The sequence below is a fragment of the Castor canadensis genome, chromosome 8, assembly GCF_047511655.1.
Source record: "Castor canadensis chromosome 8, mCasCan1.hap1v2, whole genome shotgun sequence".
NCBI classification, from domain to species: domain Eukaryota; kingdom Metazoa; phylum Chordata; class Mammalia; order Rodentia; family Castoridae; genus Castor; species Castor canadensis.
Genome location: NC_133393.1, coordinates 87639182 through 87648148, shown reverse-complemented (window position 1 = coordinate 87648148; position 8967 = coordinate 87639182). Strand labels below are relative to the sequence as shown.

At 40.6% G+C, this 8967-nt stretch overlaps 1 long non-coding RNA gene across 1 annotated transcript; it reads left to right on the top strand.

Moving 5' to 3' along the window:
* Positions 1-951: 951 nt before the first annotated feature.
* Positions 952-8468, top strand: LOC141410444 (uncharacterized). The gene is made up of 4 exons (XR_012450838.1): positions 952-1925; positions 2071-2182; positions 2761-2834; positions 5634-8468. It is a non-coding gene; the product is annotated as an uncharacterized lncRNA (long non-coding RNA).
* The last annotated feature ends 499 nt before the right edge of the window (positions 8469-8967 follow it).

Sequence of the window (8967 nt, the reverse complement as noted above, 5' to 3'; positions counted from 1 at the left end):
ACGAGTTCCCAGCTCCCCTCTTTAGTTTTGATCATCATTTGTTTTCCATCTGCAAGACCTCTGACCCTTGGTTCTGCATTGACTGAGGTTTCTCTATTTGCGGTGACCCCTCATGTGTGAAACTTTCTTATGAGTCTCTCCTCTATCATCCTTAAAAATGACCAATATTTGTGTATTACATACATACTCTGATTCAGTACAGATTTTTGATGACATGGGATTTTGAAAAGATTGTGGAGGGGTATCACAAATAACTGCTTCCAGTCGTTGCCCAAATTAGAACTTGCATACAGGGTTTTCCTTCAGCCTACCCTTGATATAGGTTCTTTGTGTATGCTGTATAGGAGAGCTCTTCTTATCTGCTCCTTGCCTCTAAAACAAAAGTTGCTCTTAAACTGCTTTGGGTTCTAGATTGATGTCTGCAAAAATAGCAGCAGTCACCATGCTGTCCCCTTTCCTGAAGATAACTCAACTCTCACTGTTGGCATCTACAAAAGCACATTCAGGTTGTGATCTTTGCTCTTGAATTAGTCTTCTTAGCATATTAGCTGCTCTTTTTGTGAGTTCATTTCAGATCAGAGTGTCTCTCGTTGGGAGTGACATTTATTTCAGAGGGGGAGATGCCAGGCAAGCATTTTGGGTTTGGTGGGGGAAAAATAGAGGATAAGTTAAAAAATGGATTATACATCAGCAGTTCCCAAACTGATATGACCATACATTGTTCTATTGGATGTTAGTTGGAGTGAGTGATGAAAATTTTCTTAGTAAAGTGTTCTTTACCAGGGTTTCCCAGACTCTATATGCTGGTTACATCATGACCCTCTAAGAGTAGAATATATAGGGCATAGCATTTCCCAAATGTATTTAATCTTTCCTTGCACCACTCCTGCCATTTTCTAGTACAGTGGGTCAATGAATTTTAATTTGAGAAATATGTGGTAGACCTGTTTTTTCCCAATTTAAGATGGAGGTTGGAGATGGAAGGCTTTAGGAGCTTACAGAAGTGAAAGTGAAACAGGAGTTTTGGACCCAAGGCCCAAACTCCTGGGATTCCATATGTCAGGTCCAGCCCCTCACCCCATATGTCAAATAAAGTGGCATGGTGAAGGCAGAGAAAGGAAATTTATTTCACAACTCAGGACGTGCTATGGCAAGAGGCAGAGTAAGCACTCAGCCCATTTTCAGCCATCTTCAAAGTACAGGGGTACAAACATGAACTATAGATTTAAACAGACAAGAGCTGGGGCAGAGGGAGAGAAATCAAGTATGTGTAATTAAGCAGTGTCAGTCGCAGGTGTGGATTGGTTGGTCGTTATCTCAGTTCTTGTTCTGGGAGAGGTTCCCGAGTTGTTATCTAGAATAAGGCAGATGGTCCATGTGAGGAGACTTTATTGTTGGGGGTAGTTTCTGGTTCCTTGTCATGAGGATGTTGTCAGTTCTGTCTTTCCTGGAATCCAAGGTGACTGCAAGATGACACCGATACAAAATGAAGGAGAGATGTCATGATTTTCTCCTGCTTTCGGTTAATTCGTGGGCCTGAGTAAGGACTCCATGCTTTCCCGCAAAAACAGTTTAAGCACCTCTTATAAAAAGACTGCCTGAGGTTTTCACCAAGGTGTGGATGAAAGCCTTTAGAATCAGACCCAGTCCTGAGCGTAGCTCTGGGGCAGTCAGTGCCAAGCACAGTACTTGGTGTAAAAGACACTTAGCAAAGAAGAGGGAGGAATGCTTCAGGGAAATGCTGTTTTGGGTGCTGTGTAAGCACATGACTGACACAGCACATCTTTCTCCTTTGCCTCTCTCAGGGTGTTGTGCTGGGATGCTATTTTGGGCCTGCTGCACTCTACGTCTGGGCAGTGGGGATCCTTGCTGCAGGACAGAGCTCCACTATGTTAAGAACATATTGTGGTCAGTTTGTCGTGGAGGTGTGTGCTAGTGTCAAATAGAGGGCAATGAGACAATCATTTAGTATGTCTTTATCCCATATTTCTAAGGTCTCTCCTTAACCTCCCCAACTCCTATTCTTTTTCCTGTTCCAGACAGTCATTCTGCTCCTGTGTTTTCTTCCAGAGATTCCTGAACCTAAAATGGTCACATTCTGCCCGAGTGATTCTGACACATTCTATTGCCATCATCCCCACTCTGCTTGTATCTGTCTTCTATGATGTAGACCATCTAACAGGTATGAATGACTTCCTGAATGTTCTGTAGAGCTTACAAGTAAGCAGGGAGCTGTGGAAACTCTTACCTCATTTAGCCGACATTAAGTCTGGTCCTTGGATACAAGCTTCATGTAGAGTACTAGGAGGGAATTGAGAGGAAAAAAGAGGCACACTCTTAATCTATATTAAATACATGAAATCCCATGTATCTAACAGCTTTTTACAAATGGTTTTGTTTTTCAAGTCTGTTGAATGAGAATAATGAGCTATACTTACATACAGAATAACATATTATAGTTCATTGATCTGCCAAACATTAAATGACTATAAGACCCATGCTGAGTCCTATGGAGGTTAAGCAGTCAAGTCAGGGTCAATATTTGTAAAGAGGCAGAGACACTTAGGATTATCATTGATGCTAAGTTAAAGGCAGCTCAGCAGATGTCAGTACAATGCTTGAGCGTTTCAGTATGAAAAGAATAATTTTTTCTCATGAAGTAGGTAAGACAGGATTTGTTTCCCTTGTGCTAACTGTGATGTTCTCTGGAGTTGTAAGGCATCCCTGAAGCTCCATCTATCTTTTTTTTTTTTTTCCTAGTTTCCTTTTGCTCTCGTACCCGTCCTCACATTCACGAGCTTGTGGCCAGTAATGAATGACTTTTTGAATGGAATGTGAGTATACTCATCATCCTTTTCCAAAGGGGGTACTGCAGTGTGGGAGAAGTTATTTTTTTACAACACACTAGTGAGAAATGTGTCAGATAGATCGGAGACTCTGCTTTGAGAGGTGCTTGTTAGTTACTTCCTTTTTGCCTTAGAAAATGGACAGTATAGGACTATGTAGTAAAGGTGGAGAAACATTTTTTCATTTGGCTTTTTAGGACTTTAAGTCTTCAGCTTCAGCAACTGAAGTTTAAGCGCTTTAATTCTATGTTAAATAATCTTAATGAAAAAGGTGAAAGCTAACATTTTTAAGGATATTGAGGGTATTTACAGTGACTTGTTGCATTTTCAGACTAACGGAATGGCTCATTGCATTTTAGGGCTTTTCAATTTTCTAGGGATTTGAGATTTTTTGACAGTATTTTTTCCCCCTCTTCCAATCGTTGTATATCATATCTCATTTAACCTGATCTGGGACATAGTAAGAACCATTTTTCAGTTCTTTTTGCAATGCCTCTAAACCCTGCCCTGTTTAACCCAGCATGATACAGTTTCTTTTTCTGTCTGTGACCAGGTTAGACTATTCCACCACTTACTGTTTTGATTCTTTTATAGAGGATAGGGGATCACAGGAGGAGTCCTGGTCCTTGTCTGTTCTGTTAATATGTACTTTGTAGTGATTTATGTCCAAAATCTAGGACATATGGTATTGTTTGTGATGGCTGCTATAGTTGGCATGGCTTATCTGGGCTGTGTTCTACTTGGTAAGTCCAGTCTGGAGGGAGCAGAAGCATAGGTGTCTGTGATGGAGTAGGTAGTGGCAACTGACATTAAGAAATGAATGGACCCAAAAGAACCCATTGCAGCCTACCTCCTGGTTATCGAGGCAATTTATTTGACATTTTCAAGTTAGCTATTTATAATTCTAACCATGAAATTCAGTTTGATTGCTAAGATCTGACATTGTTTAATTTTTGTCACTTGTCTATCAGTGTCATATGTTTGATGAATGTAAAGAACAGCAGCAATACTGAGAGTGAGAGTTGAACATGGTGGCAGTGCATTGGTGTGGATCACTTTTGGGCTCAAAACCCATAGCTGTCAAAGGAAATAAGTAAATAGTGATATGTGATAGTCTCTTGTTGGATAATTTTAGAGTCATTTAAAAAATCCAGGTTGCAAAACTATAGGTACTTAGAAAAGGAGTGCAAAATTATTTTTATCCAGACTATGAGAAAAGGTAAAGTCCATAGTAAATTATGCAAAAATGGTAATAGTAGTTGTCTTAGGAAAGTGGGAATATAAATATATTCTTTTTTATTTCTCAGTTCTCCTTTAAAATTGTTTACATTCATGAAAAACTGCTATAGCAATAAGATCAATAGAGCCACCTGCCCGTTTTATACAGGTTTCTCTAAAAAAACAGAAGGGTTGGGGATTAGGAATAGCAAAATTTATGCCATTTCTGCTGCAGAGAATGGCTAAAGATGGAGATTAGAACCCTGCTATTTTATTCCACATGACAATGTCTGCCACAAGTTAGGTATCTGATCGAGTAATCACTTTAGTGAATATTGAAAAAGTATGTCCTTTCTCTTCCTTTTCCCAATAAGCATCAGGCATACAAAAAAAGACCCATGTAACTGAGTATGCCCTTGACAGTAATTGTTTTAAAAATCTGTTTATAATTTATGTTATAGGCATGGTAGCTCATGCCTTTGATCCTAGCTACTCAGGAAGTAGAGATCAGGAGGATCTCTGTTTGAGGCCAGCTCAGGCAAAAAGTTTTTGAGATCCCATCTCAACCACTAAAAAGCTGGGTGCAGCCAGGCACTGATGACTCATGCCTGTAATCCTAGCTACTCAGGAGGCAGAGATCAGGAGGATTGCAGTTTGAAGCCAGCCTGGGCAAGTAGTTCACAAGACCCTATCTCAAAAACACCCCCACAAAACACAGGGCTGGCCAGGTGGCTCAATTGGTGGAGTGCCTGCCTAGCAAGCCTGAGGCCCTGAGTTCAAACCTCAGTACCACCAAAAAAGAAAAGCTGGGTGCAATGGTGGTATGTGTCTGTCATCCCAACTACAGCATGAATAGGAGGATCATGGTTCAGTCCTATTCAGGCTTAAATGCAGATCCTCTTATTCAAAAATAACTAAAGCAAACGTAGGGGCATGACTCAAATGGAAGCATATAGAGCCTGGCAAACATAAGGTGCTGAGTTCAAACCCTAGTATTGCCAAAAATAAAAATAAAATTTTCTTACAAGTTAGAGGAATTCTTCCTTCATGCCAATTGTTTATGACGATACTGAGTTGTACTCAGTGATCCTGAGAATAGTGAAATTGTTAATGTTCCATTTTTGAAGGTGAGGGCTGATTATAGAGTAGGCTATTGCCCTTTAATTCCAAAACAGGAACTTCACAGAGTAGCTCAGGAGACTCCAATCCTATTAGCCTGTCAGACATTCTCCGCATTCATCATGATGGGGAACTGAAGAAAAGCAGTTATCTGAGTATTTCCAGGTAGAGAAAAGAAACAAGCCACAAACACAAATCATAGAAACAGACAAGTCAGTGTTGAAAGCAGCATATGAAGCCCTTGTTGGGGAAGACAGAGTCTAGGCTGTTTGGACAGCAGTGGGGTTGGGAGCTCTGACTTGGGCAGCCCTTGGTGGTGGAAGGAATGGGCAAAGCTGGGTGTTTAAGGTCAGAAGCAGTATGCATCTGAGCAGTGCTGGAGGAGCAGTCTTGGTGGGTGAGGGGGTCTTCCCAGAGTCTGGTGAGTGATGACTGTGTTTTATCTTCCAGGATTGGCAGTGTTTAATTGCTCTGGGCATGTCCTTCCTGAACTGTGGGCACACAGTAAGCATCTCTAACTCCTGCTGATCGAAGACGCCAATGGCTGTATTAAGTAAACACTGGATCAGTCCATGCTCTACAGGAAGCCTTCAGAGCCAGTGTATTTCTATGGTTTACTGTGTGAACAAAGTCACAAGTATGTGCTGTTGCACACACTGCATTTAGGACTCAACTGCTGGTTGAGAAAGACTTTGTTTCATGTGTGCTTGAAAGAAGATTATTTTTTTAATTCCTGACCTCCTAAGCCTGAGAAAGCTGACATTGCTGCTACCATTCCAACATTACATTCCTTTTTTTTTTTTTTCAGTACTGGGGTTTGAACTCAGGGCCTACACCTTGATCCATTCCACCAGTCCTTTTTTGTGATTTTTTTTTTCAAGACAGGGCCTCAAAAACTTATTTGCCCATATTGGCTTTGAACCACAGTCCTCCATCTCTGCCTCCTGAGTTGCTAGGATTTGGGCATGAGCCATCAGCACCCAGCTCAAGATTCTTTATTCTGCACTATAAATTTCTCTATGGAAGTTAAGAGTGGTGTGCAAACATAATGAAGGTAAAAAAATGGACAAATAGCAAAACCCACCTGTCCAGAGTTGTTACTATTCACCTTCTAAAGACTCCTCAGAGAATGAAAGCTTATTGGGATTTTCTTCAGAGTCCTTGGAAGTCCTGAAGTTTCTTCCCTATTAAATTGTATTTTATACTACTATATAGTATTTCACAGTGTCAGAAATAGTCCCATATTCCATTTGGTGCTAACTTAAAGAAAATTTACTTCAACCTGTACTGTGGATGTGATAGACAATTTATATAAATTAGGGGCTCCAATGCCAGCATATACAGTGCATTTTGGCAGTATGTTTGTGTGTAATGTTTAAAGATAACAGTTGTACTCTTTGTAAATTGGTCCATGTTCTCCTTAAATGTTATATAAAATAATTGTACTGCAATAGTGTACTGGGAATTAACAGGGGGATAGAGAAGAGCTTCAGACCTAGTATATGTTGGTGCAGTGCTTTCCTGATGATATTTACACTTGAGCACATATAGTTATAAATACTTCACCCTCTCCTCCAAGAGGGTAGTAGTAGCAAAAGATGATGTCATTTATGAACTGAGGTTCTTGGGAGACTTTGGAGGAAGACTCAAAAGGGACTGAAGAGCCATCTTATTTCTTATTCCCAAAAGCCACTTCTCACCAGAATAAACTTTTCTTCTTTGCTTCCTTCCTTCCTTCCTCCCTCCCTCCCTCCCTCCCTCTCTTCCTTCCTTCCTTCCTGCCTCTCTCCCTGTTCTTTTTGTGGTACTGGTGATTAAACTCAGGGTCTCCTGCTTGCTAGGCAAGCACTCTACCACTTGAGCCATGCCCCCAGTCCTTTTGGTTTTGGTTGTTTTATTTTTGACATAGGGTCCCCCAACTTTTGCCTAGGTTGACATTAAACTCAACCTGTCTCTGCCTTCTAGTAGCTGAAATTACAGCCATGTACCATCACACCTAGCTTCAGAATTATGTTTTCCTAATACACCAGTCTTCTTCGTACCCAAGATGACTTACAAGGCAATCTCAGGAACGGTGGACATGAACCTTCTTTTACCAGTCCTTCCTCCTCATCCCCTCAGCAGGTCAGTAGACATCACTGTGGTTTCAGTGTCTTCTCAGCAAGGTGGGACTAGGCTACCTCTCTCCAGCTGTTCCCTCAGAGGGAAAACTGTGAGACCAGAAGGTGGAGCTCTGGAGTAGAGGAAATGGGTCTTCAGCAGGGAGCTGCTGCTCTTATTTCAGCCACTTCTGACATTTTTACAAGGGAAGCCTGAAACTGGGATTCTCTCACGTCATTCACACTTGTCTGGTGGGCATGAATGAGCAAGCGCTATATAGCCATCACCTTGGTGAGAATGAGAATGGAGTGAAGGACTTCTCTTCTTTGGAGCTTTCCTTCTGGAGTGCTGTGTGATTGATGTTCTCTGTTCATCTGCACCCCAAATGCATTATTACTGATACTTTGCACATAGTCAAAAGACAACCTGGGTGGATTGATTGTCTTTTATAAGACATTAAGAATAAACTACTATGTTTCATTTACTGTGTATTTTCTCAGTGCCTCAAGTAATACAGCACAGAATCACAAATGACAGTTCCCCTACCAGTTCCTCCTCATACCTGCCCTCCTCCCCTATCACCAGTGTTCCTGGATTTGGCATAAAGCTACTCTAAAGATATCTGAGTCTGACATCTTCAGCTTTTACCTGGCAGGAAGGTGAAGGTCAAATTGACCATAAAAAAAGTTTCTCAGACAGAGGGTATAAGATTGTATAGCAACAGTTGCCTTTGCACTAGGTCTGATTGCCTTCAGTCAGTCTCATATTGTCAAACATTGAGCCCAGGCAAAAGCTGCTACTGTTCTTCTAACAGTTATATTTATGACTTACAGTGACAGAAAGGCAGCTAATGGCATGCTATATTTCTATCAGTGTAGCATTTTACAATGTCAGAAGCATTCCCCTATTCCATTTGGTCCACAACAGACAGAAAGAGTACTTCAACCTCTAGTCTGGGAGCAGTAAACAATATGTCAAAACTTAAATCCTCCCAAGTCGGCATGTGCAGTTTTGGCAGTGTTTGTGTGACATGTTTAAGGATATACAATTGTGCTTTTTGTAAATTGGTCCTTGTTCTCCTTAAACGTGACATGAGATCATTGTACTGCTATTGTGTATTAAGAATTAACAGGGAATGGGGAAGAGCCTCAATTGGCTCCCGTGAGGTTCAACTAGGGTTGTCAGTTTATAGTAGGGCTTTTAGTGAATGTTTAACAATATGTAAACTTGATTTGTAATTAAATAAAATTCTTTCTCCAATTTTGTTTCCGAGTTACTGTTTTAACCTTGAAACTACTTTATTAATAGGGTCTCACTTTTGATACAGTATCAAATTCCATCCTGAATGACAAATACTGATAGTACTTCTCTCCTGGAAGGGATAGCAACATAAAGGGGGTTAGTCCTCACAAGATTTGGGCTCATTTTAGACACCAAGACACTAATTTCTGTTTACCCACTTAGTTTTGCAATAGCTAAAAGTCAGACATCATTACCATGTTTAAACTGGAAATTTTATTCTACATTTCTCTACTGTAAACTGAATACTTTTTTCATTTCTATTTTTCACGGTGTTGTCATTGAACCCAGGGCTTTGAACCAGTATATCCAGCCCATCTGAATATCTGTAGTCTTGTTAATCATTCAAGTAGAATTTTATAATCTATGTCTGACTATAAGAATT